Genomic DNA, 17,980 nt, shown 5'->3' on the forward strand with positions numbered 1-17,980 from the left:
TTATATGCCCAAGAGTACATTGAAATCAACGCAGCCACAGGGCTCCTTGATGAGGTGGTTATCATGCATCTGAACAAATTAATGAAATGTGTGGTACTTTTGATTATCTCGTGATCTCGATAAAACAACATTTGTAATCTCGTGATCACAAGAAAATGATCTTGGGATCTCGACAAAACAACTTTTGTTATGCAGTGATCATGAGATAAATAAGTTGTGATCTCAACATAACAAGGGAATTTATTTATTTATTCATATGTCCGTCTGGACTTCCGTACAAACCAACCCAGGGCCATAGAGAAACACGTCACAGTTGGTTGCATAGTGTAACGGTGTCATCGGCCTGAATATAATCCAATCTGGAGTCAGTCAGTCTACATCTGTAAAGCCTAGAATTAACTTCCAAATGAGATTACCTTATTTCTCGAGCTATGTTAATAATTGAGGGACGATGACAATCGTTGAGCCTGTTTTTCTGTTTGACCAAGTGCACAGTTGGGTGCCAGACTGATCCCCTGATCATGAAGGGATGTCGGGACCTACCAGAAGGAGCAAAGGTGGGCAACATAACATGTCCAGAAGTGTGATTGCAATTGCTTAGCGTCCTCAAAAAATAATGTTGTTCACTGTTCACTTGCTATTTTCACAGTTTGTCAGACAAGACCTCAGAATAAAAGTGTGTCATGCGACACAAGTACACTTGTGAAACCTCTGTTGTTGCCATTCTTCCTCGAGTCCTATGAAAGGACACAGGAGGACATAGGAGTCGAGGCAGACTGGCACCAGCTAGCCTTGAGCTAACCACGAGCTAGGCCCATATACCAGCTAATTCTAGGGCTACAATACCTCTTTTGCCAATTGGCTTGGACCCTTTGTTGTCGACACGGAGCCCCGCCGATCCATCACGACTGGTTTGTCGACATGGTTGCCCGATGTGGTCTCAACGGGCTTCTCCGTGGCGATGTCACCGAAGACCCATCTTCTTGCCCCGGCCTGCTAGCTTTCTAAGCGCCATGTCTCCCACTGGCCTAGCGTAGTACTGACTACTGAACGGCTCCCTGACTCACCTATTGCTGTTCTTTGGACCTTATGATCACTCGGCTACACAGCTGATCCCCCTGGACTGTTTCAATAACAAGGTACCTAATTTTGTTCATCTGTCGTTCCCAGCCTCGAATTCAGGTCCTGTATGTACCTAACTGGCCGGCTCTGCCCATTCATCGCTATTTACCCGTTGTTGTCTTAGCTCTTCCGATCAACACCTGTGACTGCTTTATGCCTCTAATGTCAATATGCCTCTTTCTAATGTCAATATGCCTTGACTACTGCTGTCTCGGCAAGTCCTTATTGTTTATTTCACTCTAGAGCCCTCAGTCCCGCTCACCTTGCCTTAGATAGCTCTTTTGTCCCACCCCCAATACATGCGGAGACCTCACCTGACTTAACTGGTCACACCAGAGATGAAACCTCTCTCATTGTCACTCAACGCCTAGGTTTACCTCCACTATACTCACATCCTACCATACCCTTGTCTGTACATTATGCCCTGAATCTATTCTACCACACCCAGAAATATGCTACTTTTATTCTCTGTTCCCAACCCATTAGACGACCAGTTCTTATAGCCTTTAGCCATACCCTTACCCTACTCCTCCTCTGTTCCTCTGGTGATGTAGAGATGAACCCAGGCCCTGTAGACCCCAGTACCACAGCTATTCCCCAGGCGCTATCATTTGTTGACTTCTGTATGTCACGTCCTGACCAGTAAAGGGGTTATTTGTTCTTATAGTTTGGTCAGGACGTGGCAGGGGGTATTTGTTTTATGTGGTTCAGGGTGTGTTTGAGTATGTGTTCATGTAGAGGGGTATTTGATTTATTAGTCCGGGTTTTTTGGTTAGTTCTATGTTGTTAGTTCTATGTCTGTACTAGGGTATTTTATTTCTATGTTTAGGTAATGGGGATTGGGGTCTTCAATTGAAGGCAGCTGTCTATCGTTGCCTCTGATTGAAGGTCCTATATTTAGGAGTGTGTTTGTTTTGGGGTTTGTGGGAGATTGTTTCTTGTATTGCTGTGTGTTGCCTACAACACTGTTTTGTCGTCAGTTTATTGTTCTTTGTTTTTGTTTTGGATAAATAAAAATGAGCATTCACGTACCCGCTGCGCCTTGGTCCATCTATTACGACGACCGTGACAGAATCTCCCACCAACCACGGACCAAGCAGCGGAGGAAGGAGCAACAGGTGGACTATCAGGAGTCGTGGACCTGGGAGGAGATTAAAGCCGGAGTGGGCCCATGGAGGAAGGTGAAAGAGGACCGGGAATGTTACAGGGGTACACGGTTGGAGTCCAAACCTGAGAGGCAGGCCCAATAATTTTTGGGGGGAGGGCACACGGGTAGTTTGGCTGGGCGAAGATTAAGCCCCAAGCCAAATCCCCGTGCTTTCTTGAGTCAACCTATGACTGGACAGGTCCCGTGCTTCGGGGTAATGCGTACTGTGGCGAGGCCAAGTATTTTCAGGCCGGTGAGAACAGTGCCAGCGCCCCGCATTTGCCAGGGAGAAGTGGGCATCCAGCCAGTAAGGGTGGAGCCAGTGCTGCGCTCAAGACCGCCAGTGCATCTTCACGGTCCAGTGTATCCTGTTCCCGCTCTTCGCACTAGCCGTGAGGTGCGTGTCTCCAGTCTGGCACATCCCAAGCCAGCACCACGCACCAGGCTTCCAGTGCATTAGCCCAGTCCAGTAGGTCCTGTTCCTGCTCCTCGCATTAGCCTTGAAGTGCTTGTCTCCAGTCTGATAACTCCAGTACGAGCCCCACGCACTATGCTTCCAGTGCATCAGCCCAGTCCTGTTCCTGCTCCTCGCACTAGCCCTGTGGTGCGTGTGCTTAGTCTGGCGCGCCCTAAGCCAGCCCCACGCACCAGGCTTCCAGTGCGTCAGCCCAGTTCAGTACGTCCTGTTCCCGCTCCTCGCACTAGCCTTGGGGTGTGTGTCCCTAGTCTGATACCTCCAGTACCAGCCCCACACACTAGGCTTCCAGTGCATCAGCCCAGTCCAGTACGTCCTGTTCCTACTCCCCACACTAGCCCTGAGGTGCGTGTCCCCAGTCTGGTACCTCCACTACCAGCCCCACGCATCAGGCTTCCAGTGCGTCAGCCCAGTCCTGAGCTTCCAACGACAGTGCCTCGTCCAGAGTGTCCAGTAACAGTGCCTCGTCCAGAACTTCCGGCAACAGTGCCTCGTCCAGAACTTCCGGCAACAGTGCCTCGTCCAGAACTTCCGGCAACAGTGCCTCGTCCAGAACTTCCGGCAACAGTGCCTCGTCCAGAGTGTCTGGTAACAGTGCCTCGTCCAGAGTGTCCGGTAACAGTGCCTCGTCCAGAGTGTCCGGTACCAAGAGAGACGGCCCAGTGTCCGGTACCAAGAGAGACGGCCCACTGTCCGGAACCAGGAGAGACGGCCCACTGTCCGGAGCTCCCAGAGTCGTCCTACAGTCCGGAGCTCCCAGAGTCGTCCTACAGTCCGGAGCTCCCAGACTACAGTCCAGGGTCCTCAGTGACAGGCTTCAGGCAGAGGTATTCAGTGGGGGTGGACTGGTCAGGTAGGGGACTAAGGCCTGAGCCTAAGCCACCTCCACTGTAGGAGGTTTGGGGAGGTGGGGGTGTAGCACGGGAGCCGTCGGTGACGGCAGCCACCCTCCCTTCCCTCCCTTTAGTTTAGGGGTTTATTTTTGGGGTAATTTTGTTTTCAGGTGCATCCGGGGTATGCACCTTTGGGGGGGTACTGTCACGTCCTGACCAGTAAAGGGGTTATTTGTTCTTATAGTTTGGTCAGGACATGGGTGGGGGTATTTGTTTTATGTGGTTCAGGGTGTGTTTGAGTATGTTTTTTTTTTCTACTGCATTATTGACTGTATGTTTGTTTTACTCCATGTGTAACTCTGTGTTTTTGTATGTTGTCGAACTGCTTTGCTTTATCTTGGCCAGGTCGCAATTGTAAATGAGAACTTCTTCTCAACTTGCCTACCTGGTTAAATAAAGGTGAAATAAATAAAAAAAATATGTGTTCATGTAGAGGGGTATTTGATTTATTAGTCTGTTTTTTTTTATTAGTTCTATGTTGTTAGTTCTATGTCTGTGCTAGGGTATTGTATTTCTATGTTTAGGTAATGGGGATTGGGGCCTTCAATTGGAGGCAGCTGTCTATCGTTGCCTCTGATTGAATGTCCTATATTTAGGAGTGTGTTTATTTTGGGGTTTGTGGGAGATTGTTTCCATGTATAGCTTCATGCCTTACATGACTGTTAATCGTCGTTGTGTTTTTGTATACGTGTTTGTTTTGGTTTTCCTTCTTTGTCCTAAATAAAAGAAGATGAGTATACATTTTCCCGCTGCGTTTTGGTCTACACCCTACGACACCCGTGACACTGTAACCGTAGAAGCCTTGGTTTCATGCATGTTAACATCAGAAGCCTCCTCCTTAAGTTTGTTTTATTCACTGCTTTAGCACACTCTGCCAACCCTGATGTCCTAGCCGTGTCTGAATCCTGGCTTAGGAAGGCCACCAAACATTCAGAAATGTCCACCCCCAACTACAATATTTTCCGGCAAGATAGAACTGCCAAAATGGGCGGAGTCGCAATCTACTGCAGAGATAGTCTGCAGAGTTCTGTCATGCATTCCAGGTCTGTGCCCAAACAGTTCGAGCTTCTACTTCTAAAAATCCACCTTTCCAGAAATAAGTCTCTCACTGTTGCCGCTTGCTATAGACCCCCTCAACCCCCAGTTGTGCCCTGGACTCCATATGTGAATTGATTGCCCCCCATTTATCTTCAGAGATTGTACTGTTAGGTGACCTAAACAGGGATATGCTTAACACACCGGCCATCCTACAATCTAAGCTAGATGCCCTCAATCTCACACAAATTATCAAGGAACCTACCAGGTACAACCCCAAATCCATAAACACGGGCAACCTCATAGATATTATCCTGACCAACCTGCCCTCTAAATACACCTCTGCTGTCTTCAACCAGGATCTCAGCGAACACCGCCTCATTGCCTGCGTCCGTAATGGGTCCGCCGTCAAATGACCACCCCTCATCACTGTCAAACGCTCCCTAAAACACTTCAGCGAGCAGGCCTTTCTAATCGAGCTGGCCCGGGTATCCTAGAAGGATATTGACCTCATTCCGTCAGTAGAGGATGCCTGGTTATTCTTTAAAAGTGCTTTCCTCACCATCTTAAATAAAGATGCCCCATTCAAAAAATGTAGAACTAGGAACAGATATAGCCCTTGGTTCACTCCAGACTTGACTGCCCTTGACCAGCACAAAAACATCCTGTGGCGTACTGCATTAGCATCGAATAGCCCCCGCGATATGCAACTTTCAGGGAAGTTAGGAACCAATATACACAGGCAGTTAGGAAAGCAAAGGCTAGCTTTTTCAAACAGAAATTTGCATCCTGTAGCACAAACTCAAAAAGGTTCTGGACACTAAAGTCCATGGAGAATAAAAACACCTCCTCCCAGCTGCCCACTGCACAGAGGCTAGGAAATACTGTCACCACTGATCCATGATAATCGAGAATGTCAATAAGCATTTTTCTACGGCTGGCCATGCTTTCCACTTGGCTACCCCTACCCCGGCCAACAGCTCTGCACCCCCCGCAGAAACTTACCCAAGCCCCCCCCCCCCCCCGCTTCTCCAAATCCAGATAGAGAGATGTTCTGAAAGAGCTGCAAAATCTGGACCCCAACAAATCATCTGGGCTAGACAATCTGGAGCCTCTCTAAAATTATCCGCCGCAATTGTTGCAACCCCTATTACTAACCTGTTCAACCTCATGCCTTTCAACCGACCGCTGCCCGCATCCACCCACCCGACTAGCATCACTACTCTGGACGGTTCTGACTTAAAATATGTGGACAAATACAAATACCTGGGTGTCTGGTTAGACTGTAAACTCTACTTCCAGACTCACATTAAGCATCTCCAATCCAACATTTAATCTAGAATTGGCTTCCTGTTTCACAACAAAGCTTCTTTTACTCATGCTGTTAAACATACCCTCGTAAAACTGACTATCCTACCAATCCTTGACTTCGGCGATGTCATTTACAAAATAGCCTCCAACACTCTACTCTGCAAATTGGATGTAGTCTATCACAGTGCCATCCGTTTTGTCACCAAAGCCCCATATACTACCCACCACTGCGACCTGTATGCTCTCCTTGGCTGGCCCCCGCTTCATATTCGTCGCCAAACCCACTGGCTCCAGGTCATCTATAAGTCTTTGCTAGGTAAAGCCCCGCCTTATCTCAGATTACTTCCAGTTCTCTGCTGCCAATGACTGGAACGAATTACAAAAATTACTGATGCTGGAGACATATATCTCCCTCACTAACTTTAAGCATCAGCTGTCAGAGCAGCTTACCGATCACTGCACCTGTACATCTGTAAATAGCACTCCCAAATACCTCATCCCCATATTGTCATTTATTTTTTTCTCTTTTGCACCCCAGTATCTCTACTTGCACATCATCATCTGCACATCTATCACTCCAGTGTTTAATTGCTAAATTGTAATTATATTGCCACTATGGCCTATTTATTGCCTTACCTCTCTAATCTTACTACATTTGCACACACTGTATATAGACTTTTCTATTGTCTTATTGACTGTACGTTTGTTTATCCCATGTGTAACTCTGTGTTGTTGTTTTTGTCGCACTGCTTTGCTTTATCTTGACCAGGTCACAGTTGTAAATGAGAACTTGTTCTCATCTGGCCTACCTGGTTAAATAAAGGTGAAATAAAATAAAAAATAAAAATAAAATCATGACACCTTTGATCGTTACCCGAGTTACTGCCGTGATGACACAGACAGGTTAATCAACCACGGCAGGTAATGTATGTTATGTGAAATGTTCAAGCAGGTACATCTAGTCGGGTCATTTTAGTTGTGAAGTGCATTAGCCAAAACCTTTGTGCTTTCTTTTGAACCAAATGGAATTTACAGTCAACACCACCTCATAAGATTGCCTGCTGCAGTTTTGTATTTGTATTTATTATGGATCCCCATTAGCTAAGGCAGCAGCTACTCTTCTTGGGTCCAGCAAAGTTAAGGCAGTTATACAATTTTAAAAACATTATAATACATTCACAGATTTCACAACACATTGTGTGCTCTCAGGCCCCTACTCCACCAACAAACACATATCTACAATACAAAACCCATGTGTACGTGTGTGTATAGTGCGTATGTTATCGTGTGTGTGTATGCATGTGTCTGTGCTTATGTTTGTGTTGCTTCCATGTCCCCGCAGTTCCATAAGGTGTATTTTTTATCTGTTTTTTTTAAATCAAATGTATTACTTGCGTCAGTTACTTGATGTGGAATAGAGTTCCATGTGACAATATTTAAAGACCACCAGTAAAATAACAGTAGCGAGGCTATATACAGGGGGTACCAGTACAGAGGCAATGTGTGGGGACACAGGTTAGTCGAGGTAATTGAGGTAATATGTACATGTAGGTAGAGTTAAAGTGAGTATGCATAGATAATAGCCAGAGAGTAGCAGCAGCATGAAAGAGGGGGTGAGGTGAGGGAGGAGGGGGGGGGGGGGGGGGACAATGCAAATAGTCTGGGTAGCCAATTGATTAGCTGTTCAGGAATCTTATTGCTTGAGGCTAGAAGCTGTTAAGAAGCCTTTTGGACCTAGACTTGGCGCTCCGGTACTACTTGCTGTGAGGTAGCAGAGAGAACAGTCTACAATGTTTAGGGCCTTCCTTGACACTGCTTGGTATAGAGGTCCTGGTTGGCAGGAAGCTTGGCTCCAGTGATGTACTAGGCTGTACGCACTACTCTCTGTAGTGCCTTGCGGTCGGAACTTGAAGTTCTCAACCTGCTCCACTACAGCCCTGTCAATGAGAATGGGGGCGTGCTCGGTCCTCCTTTTCCTGTAGTCCACAACCATCTCATTTGTCTTGATCACGGTGAGGGAGAGGTTGTTATCCTGGAACCACATGGCCAGATCGCTGACCTCCTCCCTATAGGCTGTCTCATCGTTGTCAGTGATCAGGCCTACCACTGTTGTGTCATCTGCAAACTTAATGATGGTGCTGGAGTCGTGCCTGGCCGTGCTGTCCTTGGTGAACAGGGAGTACAGGAGGGGACTGAGCTTGCACCCCGTGTTGAGGATCAGCGTGGCAGATGTGTTGTTGCCTACCCTTACCACCTGGGGGTGGCCCGTCAGGAAGTTCAGGATCCAGTTGGAGAGGGAGGTGTTTAGTCCCAGGGACCTTAGCTTAGTGATGAGCTTGGAGGGCATTATGGTGTTGAGCGCTGAGCTGTAGTCAATGAATACCATTCTCACATAGGTGTTCCATTTGTCCAGGTGGGAAAGGACAGTGTGGAGTGCAATAGAGATTGCATCATCTGTGGATCTGTTGGGGTGGTATGCAAATTAGGGTTTCTGGGATAATGGTGTTGATGTGAGTGATGACCAGCCTTTCAAAGCACTTCCTGGCCACAGACGTGCGTGCTACGGGTGGAAAGTCATTTAGGCAGGTTACCTTAGTGTTCTTGGGCACAGGGACTATGGTGGTCTGCTTGAAACATGTTGGTATTACAGACTCAGATAGGGAGAGGTTGAAAATGTCAGTGAAGACACTTGCCAGTTGGTTAGCACATGCTCGGAGTACACGTCCTGGTAATCTGTCTGGCCCCGCAACCTTGTGAATGCTGACTTGTTTAAAGGTCTTACTCACATTGGTTATGGAGAGTGTGATTACACAGTCATCCGGAACAGCTGATGCTCTCATGCATGCTTCAGTGTTGCTTGCCTTGAAGTGAGCATAGAAGTAATTTAGCTCATCTGGTAGGCTTGTGTCACTGGGCAGCTTGTGGCTATGCTTCCCTTTGTAGTCTGTAATAGTTTGCAAGCCCTGCCACATCCAACGATCATCTGAGCAGTTGTAATACGATTCAATCTTAGTCCTGTATTGAGCCTTTGCCTGTTTGATGGTTCATGTAAAGGCATAATGAGATTTCTTATAAGCGGCCAGGTTAGAGTCCTGCTCCTTGAAAGCGGCATCTCTACCATTTAGCTCAGTGTGGCTGTTGCCTGTAATCCATGGCTTCTGGTTGTGGTATGTACGTTCGTTCACTGTGGGGACGACATCATCAATGCACTTATTGATGAAGCCAGAGACTGATGTGATGTACTCCTCATTGCCATTGGAAGAATCCCAGAACATATTCCAGTCTGTGCTAGAAAAACAGTCCTGTAGCTTAGCATCTGTGTCATCTGACCACTTCTTTATTAATCGAGTCACTGGTGCTTCCTGCTTTAGTTTTTGCTTGTAAGCAGGAATCAGGAGGATAGGATTGTGGTCAGATTTTCCAAATGGAGGGCGAGCGAGAGCTTTGTACGTGTCTCTGTGTGTAGAGTAAAGGGGGTCTAGAGATTGTTCCCTCTGGTTGCGCATTTAACATGCTGATAGAAATGAGATAAGACAGATTTAAGTTTCCCTGCATTAAAGTCCCCGGCCACTAGGAGTGCCCCCTCTGGATGAGCTTTTTCCTGTTTGCTTATGGCCTTATACAGCTCATTGAGTGCTGACTTAGTGCCAGCATTGGTTTGTGGTGGTAAATAGACCCAGTTACGAAAAATATATATGAAAACTCTCTTGGTAATAGTGTGGTCTACAGCTTATCATGAGATACTCTACCTTAGGCGAGCAAAACCTTGAGACTTCCTTAATATTAGATTTCGTGCACCAGCTGTTGTTTAGAAATATACACAGACCGCCTCCCTTGTCTTACCAGAGGCAGTTGTATTTTATCCATGTCGTCGTTCAGCCACGACTTGGTGAAACATAAGATATTAATGTTTTTGATATAAATACAAGTAGTGATGAAGTCAATCTCTTCTCCACTTTGAGCCAGGAGAGAATGACATGCATAATATTAATGTTAGCTCTCTGTGTACATCCAAGGGCCAGCCGTGCTGCCCTGTTCTGAGACAATTGCCATTTTCCCAATTCCTTTTTTGTGGCACCTGACCACACGGCTGAAAAGTAGTCCAGGTGCGACAAAACTAGGGCCTGTAGGACCTGCCTTGTTGATAGTGCTGTTAAGAAGTTAGAGCTACGCTTTATTATGGACAGACTTCTCCCCATCGTAGTTGAGGTTTAGGGTTTAGTGAATGATTTGTCCCAAATACAATGCTTTTAGTTTTTGAAATATTTTGGACTAACTTATTCCTTGCCACCCACTCTGAAATTTCAGTCGCTGTAGTAGCTGACGTGTATAGTGTTGAGTCATCCGCATACATAGACATACTGGCTTTACTCAAAGCCAGTGGCATGTTGTTAGTAAAGTGGCCTAGACAGCTGCCATGTGGAATTCCTGATTCTACCTGGATTATGTTGGAGAAGCTTCCATTAAAGAACACCCTCTGTTCTGTTAGACTGACTTGCCTAGTTAAATAAAGGTTACATTTTTTTTAAAAGACAGGTAACTTTATCCACAATATAGCAGGCGGTGTAAAGCCATAACACATACGTTTTTCCAGCAGCAGACTATGATCAATAACGTTAAAAGCCGCACTGAAGTCTAACAAAACAGCCCCCACAATATTTTGGGGTCGAGAGATGTCCAGTTTGAAGCCGAACATGCAGCATATAGAAGACCATCAAGGAGGCCCTCCTGACCATCATGCAGACATGCCCTCGCTGTGAGCATTCCTATCAATGGAGCAGTCAGCCACATGTTAGCAGCTATCCGGCCAGCAAACTTCACCTGTCAGCAACAGCTTTCACAGGCTCATCATTTGTACAAGTACAGAAGGTTACTCACTTCATTAGTTTGATACATTTGATAACCCAATTGTGAAACATCATTTTTGTAAACTGACATTATGTGTTGTTTATTTTCTACTTCTTAGATGCATATAATGACCAAGGCATAACCTAGCCTGGTGGAACCAGCCTGATGGCTGTGCTCACCACTCTATTTCACTTCACATTTTATGATATCTGAAGTGAAATAGAAAGGTCAACGCAGTGATCAGGTTGGTTCCCCCAGGCTAATCATAACCACCATTGATAATGTAATCAGTGCTCTGTGTGTGTGTGTGTGTGTGTGTGTGTGTGTGTGTGTGTGTGTGTGACTGACCAGTATCTTTGATGAGGGGCCAGGAGCTGATCTACGCTGCTGTGCCCATCAGTGGAGCTCTGGTAAAGACCTCACCTCCAGCCTCACCTCTTGCCTGCGCACCAACGATCTTCATTTTTGGTATTAGTCAAAGGTTCAGGTTCGGCATAAGGTTAGCAGAGTGGTTAAGGTTAGGGTTAAGTTTAAAATCACAGGTTTAAAATCACATTATATGATGAAAAATTTAAAAAATAAGCATGGTTTATGACTTTGTGGCTGTGGTAACGAGTGACGAACCTCCAACGCCCCCTGGCCAAAGCCGGACAACACATGTTCCTTCATATCTGCTGAATCAAACATGATAACACAGAAAATGTAATGTCTATGGCTATGTTTTGATGGTCAAGGATTACAATGGTGCCAAGTACAACATCATAAACAGTTCAAATTATTATATAATGGTGAACGAGGGTAAGCCATAGATTAAGAAATCCAATTAAATCGTTGTTTCTGACAATGTACACAATATAATGTTTTTTAAATATTATATTGTTGGAAAGTGAATCTAATGTTGGAAAGTGAATCTCAATTTGGGGGTAATGCCATCAACCATTTTTGAATAAACCATTTTTTATTCTGCATCACCAAAAATGTACAGCGTCTGCCATTGACACGAAGCTAAAGAAGGAGCAAGCAGGATTCTGAACTTCCCCATTCTCACTTCATAGACTTCAAGGCTTTTGGTAGTATACATGGTGACACTCTCTTGAAGATCTTGAGATCCGATTGAATACAGTTGAAGTCGAAAGTTTACATACACCTTAGCCAAATATATTTAAACTCAGTTTTTTTCACATTTCCTGATATTTAATCCGGGTAAAAATTCAGTTAGGATCACCACTTTATTTGAAGAACGTGAAATGTCAGAATAATAGTAGAGAGAACAATTTATTTCAGCTTTTATTTTTTTCATCACATTCCCAGTGGGTCGGAAGTTTACATACACTCAATTAGTATTTGGTAGCATTGCCTTTAAATTGTTTAACTTGGATCAAACGTTTCAGGTAGCCTTCCACTAGCTTCCCACAATAAGTTGGGTGAATTTTGGCCCATTCCTTCTGACAGAGCTGGTGTAACTGAGTCAGGATTGTAGGCCTCCTTGCTCGCACACGCTTTTTCAGTTCTGCCCACAAATTGTCTATGGGATTGAGGTCAGGGCTTTGTGATGGCCACACCAATACCTTGACTTTGTTGTCCTTAAGCCATTTTGCCACAACTTTGGAAGTATGCTTGGGGTCATTGTCCATTTGGACGACCCATTTGCGATCAAGCTTTAACTTCCTGACTGATGTCTTGAGATGTTGCTTCAATATATCCACATAATTTTCCTGCCTCATGATGCCATTTATTTTGTGAAGTGCACCAGTCCCTCCTGCAGCAAAGCACCCCCACAACATGATGCTGCCACCCCCGTGCTTCACTGTTGGGATGGTGTTCTTTGGCTTACAAGCCTCCCCTTTTTCCTCCAAACATAACGATGGTCATTATGGCCAAACAGTTCTATTTTTGTTTCATCAGACCAGAGGACATTTCTCCAAAAAGTACGATCATCTCTAGGAGACAGAACGCGTCACCTTCCTGAGCGGTATGACGGCTGCGTGGTCCCATGGTGTTTATGCTTGCGTACTATTGTTTGTACAGATGGACATGGTACCTTCAGGCGTTTGGAAATTGCTCCAAAGGATGAACCAGATTTGCGGAGGTCTACAATTCTTTTTCTGAGGTCTTGGCTGATTTCTTTTGATTTTCCCATGATGTCAAGCAAAGAGGCACTGAGTTTGAAGGTAGGCCTTGAAATACATCCACAGGTACACCTCCAATTGACTCATATGATGTCAATTTGCCTATCAAAAGCTTCTAAAGCCATGACATCATTTTCTGGAATTTTCCAAGCTGTTTAAAGGCACAGTCAACGTAGTGTATGTAAACTTCTGACCCACTGGAATTGTGATGCAGTGAATTATAAGTGAAATAATCTTTCTGTAAACAATTGTTGGAAAAATTACTTGTGTCAAGCACATAGTAGATGTCCTAGCCGACTTGCCAAAACTATAGTTTGTTAACAAGAAATTTGTGGAGTGGTTGAAAAACGTGTTTGAATGACTCCAATCTAAGTGTATGTAAACTTTCGATTTCAACTGTATACTCAGCTTGTCACTCCTACTATGTACACCTAAAGAAGGCTCCTTCCATCTTTTCTTTACCTTGCCACATAACTGCTGCTTGCTCGTTGGGGTCTGGGCCGAGTTATTGTAAAGCACTCTGAGACAATCATTGTTGTTAAAAGTGCTATATAAATAACATTTGTGTTCATTGATTTTGATGTGATGCATATTGAGCTTGTTTGATGTTATATCAACTTCTAGTGCAATCACACTATACAAATGTATGAAATGTGTGCAGTGTTAGAGAAAATTGTTTTTCCTAGTGTATTGCGCTTTTCACTGTCAATACAAAAATATCAATAGTTCAGATTTACCACCACTTAGACCAACTTCCGCCCCCATCCAAAAGTATACAAAATCATTGAAATGACGCTAGTAAGCCTGACAAGAACCATAATGATGAGCAACCTATTCAAATGTGCCAACGTTGACACAAGTTCCTCACACTCACACACCCAAAACTCACAACCACAGGATTTTTACTCAGCTATAGTATAGCAAGTATTCCACACCTCGTTCCTCTGTTGAGTCTTGTCTCATGTTCTAGAGCAGGAAATATAACGCTTCCACCAAAGTAAAACAATTTAGACAGAAAAAACCTTTCAGCAAACCTTTTCTCCTTTCTGACTGACACCTGTGGTCATGACCCTTCCATGATGTAATGGTATATGTATTGTATGAGAAAACATATTGTGCTAACGACTTTACTGTTGCGGTTCTCTTTAACAAGTGATGTATTATGCTCTGATCCTTGTATTTTAGGAAGAATAGAAATAGGAGGAAAGTGAAAATTGTTATAATAAATAAATCCTCCACACAAAGCTCATTCATGGGGTAATTTTATTTCCCCTTTACTGTAGATATCTAGTTAAGTCAGTCACATTCTCTAGTGCTGAAGGGGAGAAAAGGTCACCATAAGTTCTAGATTGTTCTCGATAAGCCTTTTGCAACAGTTACAAGGCAACTGAGGCAATCATTTTGCAAATCCACAACAAGGTTTGTTGGATAATCAGTGTATTTGCATTTGAAAAAAATCTTTGTCTTTACTGGTAAATGTGATAACCCAACCCAACAACCACATAAGTTGTTGATGTATTTAGTCTAGATGCTAACGTTAAGGAAACATCCGAGTTAACTGTTGGAATTGGATATCACTAGAAATGTGGTTGAAATTGTGTTTGTGTGGAGTTTTCTAACATGGAGCTGCAGTATAAAATGACTCTCATCCTCTTTTACAGTGCAAGCAACTACTAGATAATGTCATTACAAAAAACAAAAACAATTCAATTTTACAAACATTCAAATAAAATATGTAATCCTGTTTCGGTCAATAGCGCCCTCTCATCGGGGGAATATAGGGCCCTTTAAATGGCCCGTTAGAGAGAACAACATGGAGTGTCAGCACTGAACAACTAACAAAAGAGGATTTTATGGGAAATGTGTACAGGAATTAGCAATAATTCTTGCCACTAATCTTTTTCCCAGCCACCATTCAATGGATCAGCTTATGAACCTCATAACCTTTCACGTTGACATCATTACCACAAACATTCAGCAACCAGTGTTAAAATCGATCAGTTCTACCAACAAATTGACAATTCAATCATATTTGTATAGATTGACATTCTTTTGTCAATCGTAAGTTGATTCTTGTGTTTGTTACAAGTAAGAATATGTGGTGTGAGGTGCCTTTGCTACACATCAGCAGCAAACATGCCTCACTAGACATGTGCATAATGATTGTTTGGTTTGAAGGTAGTATTGGGCTAGTCTGGCTAACACCTAACTAGTCTGGATGGCTCTTTGATGTGGTCGGCACAATGCGTTGATAATGATGGTGGCTTTGCTTTTGGCTGTCCTCTGTATCTTTCTCACTCAAACACCCACAGGCACAGCCACACACAGCACCCGAGCACCGTCCCCTTCCATTACAAAGGTTGGATTTTAAAATCTCAACCCCCGAGGAGGAAAAAAACGAACATTTGAGAGAACCAATCAAACCTATTGCACAATTTCTGTGCGAATTTTGCGTTAACAAATAGCCTCCTTTCCAGACCAGTTTGTCACAGCTATCCCTGTGCTGTGATCACATGGGCTGCATCAGCCAGGCTTGTATTGGGCATCTTTCAGGGCATGAGTGCCATAAGGCACTGTGAAATATCATACAAAATGGCAGATCGATAACTCCTCAGGCTGTAATAAGCTCTGCCACATATTGTGATATGTGGAGCTTTCTGTCATCTTAACCACATACAGATTTATTGAAAATCCATCTTTAAGACGAGAGTTTGACATAACGTAGCACTTAGTAAATTAAGTAAAACCTAAATGTAGGATTTGTATTTAATTCCGTTTTTTTTCTCTAGCTATGTTCCTCTTGAGATAAAAAAAAAACATGGCAACATCATCTCCAAGAATTAATGAAGGGCACTTTAGATCTTCTCACTGAACCAAATGATCTAATTCAGTTTAACATTAAGATCGAGATCCAATCTATTACTGGTATTCACTCAATAGCTTTGCTTTGTTTGTTTACTTTGCAAATAGACTGAATGTGGCACCATGGGAGGCTGTGACTTGTGTGTGATAAAACATAGAGCACAATAATATTGAAAAATCTGAGAAGTATGAAAACATATACCTTCTTATTACTGGTGAAACAAAAAGCAAAGGATAATACTATCATTTTATATCCATTACAGTATAAGACCCCATCAAATGGAACAAAGCAGCTGACTCAACTTGACTGCTTTATAATCAAATAAGTGATTGGCACTGAAGGCCCAAGTCTCTCTGTTAGAATACACTGACTGCACTAATGATAAATCTGCTGAGGTGTACAGAAATTGTGATAAGCAATAACTACATACAGCCTGTAGGGAATACAGCGTAGAACTGAGGGCTCTTATATGATATTGATTTTCCTACAGACAATACCCATCTATTACAACTACAGGTAAATAATCATGTATGTTTTGATATGGTTTCCTTTAAGGATACTGAGACTAAATCATGGGTATTACAACAAAATCTTACAAGATTGTGATAACGTTTTGTGAATCACTTTTCCTCAATTGTAAAACTCTTTTTCTTAGGAGCCCTTGGTGTCCTTGGTAGACCATAAAGAAGCTAAGGTCATCAAGTATTTAAATATACATACCATGACATTTTTTATAAAAAAAGACCACTTGGAATAGAGAGCAGCAAGGTCCACCTTAAAGTAGGAATGGACCTATGGTTGTTCTTGATGTTTTTTCATTTTAATTGCAAGAGAGAACCAGACATAGAATGTCCATTAAGACATCGTATTTCCTTTTTATGGGTGGTAATGATTACCCACCATAAGCAGCTCAAGGACATCACAGACAACTGACGTGATCTATCTTTCATTTGAAGTGCCTCATAACGTTACCCATAGTCGACCATCAAACTCACACAACCGTGTATGTCTCTCTGCAATTAGCTGGTCTGAGACAGAGGGTCGCTCATCAGTCACCTTGCTATATGACAGGTAATCCAAATGAACTCGTAGGAAAAATAGTCGTTTTAAGAGTGACTATAAATCTGACATGGGCCAGTAGGCTATGTTCTCAGTACTGCACCAAGATACTTGTACAATTCAATTGAGACATGTTGAAAAGGAGATGCTATAATCCTTATCTTGACAATTGGAGCTTTTTTCAGACTTTCAGGTTTTTCCAGATTATCTTGCTTGATTTACTATTGACAATGAGCTGAAACACACTACCAAACAACAAGTGTGTGAAGTGTGAAGTGTGAAAGCCTGACAGAGTGGTACTGTAGACACAACGTGAGAAAATAATGTAGGCACAACATGAGAAGATAATGTAGGCACAACGTGAGAAGATACTTAAGGAGTGTGCAAGTGTGCCCATGAAGCCATTGGAGTAAACCGAGTAATTGAGTCCACTGTACAGAATTAAAAACAAATGCTTCAGGTTCATACAGTGATTTTAGTCATTCGTCATACATCAGGAATATAGTACCTCACATTCTCCAATGTCAGAAATACGTTGCTGAGGCAATATTTCGCTAACATGGAGGAAAATATATGGAAAATCCATTATAAAATGATACAGTGACAAACAACCTTATTTAATTGTAAAATATTGATCTAGGTTTTATGACAAGTTAACCTCCCGTGAATGGGTGTTAATAGATTTTGAAACAGCCATTAATAGCACATAAAACATGTTTGGTTCTGAGCATTTCGTGTTTTCAAATAAATTCTTTATGTTTTCATAGGCTTGGACAAATACGGTAGCTGTTGGCTGCCGTAATGTCAGAAACTATGATTGAATGTCTCAGATACCATGTTCCTTGGAGCTATTGTCATGTCCTGACCATAGAAAGCTTTTATTTTCTATGGTAGAGTAGGTCAGGGCGTGACTGGGGGGTTTAGTCTAGTTTATTATTTCTATGTGGGGTTCTAGGTTTGTTTTTCTATGTTGGTGATTGTGTATGATTCCCAATTAGAGGCAGCTGGTAATCGTTGTCTCTAATTGGGGATCATACTTAAGTAGCATGTTTTCCACCTGTGGGTTATGGGATATTGTGTTTTGAGTTAGTGCACGTA

This window comes from Salmo salar, chromosome 14 (genome assembly GCF_965601325.2).
Source record: "Salmo salar chromosome 14, fSalSal1, whole genome shotgun sequence".
Classification (NCBI taxonomy): Eukaryota; Metazoa; Chordata; class Actinopteri; order Salmoniformes; family Salmonidae; genus Salmo; species Salmo salar.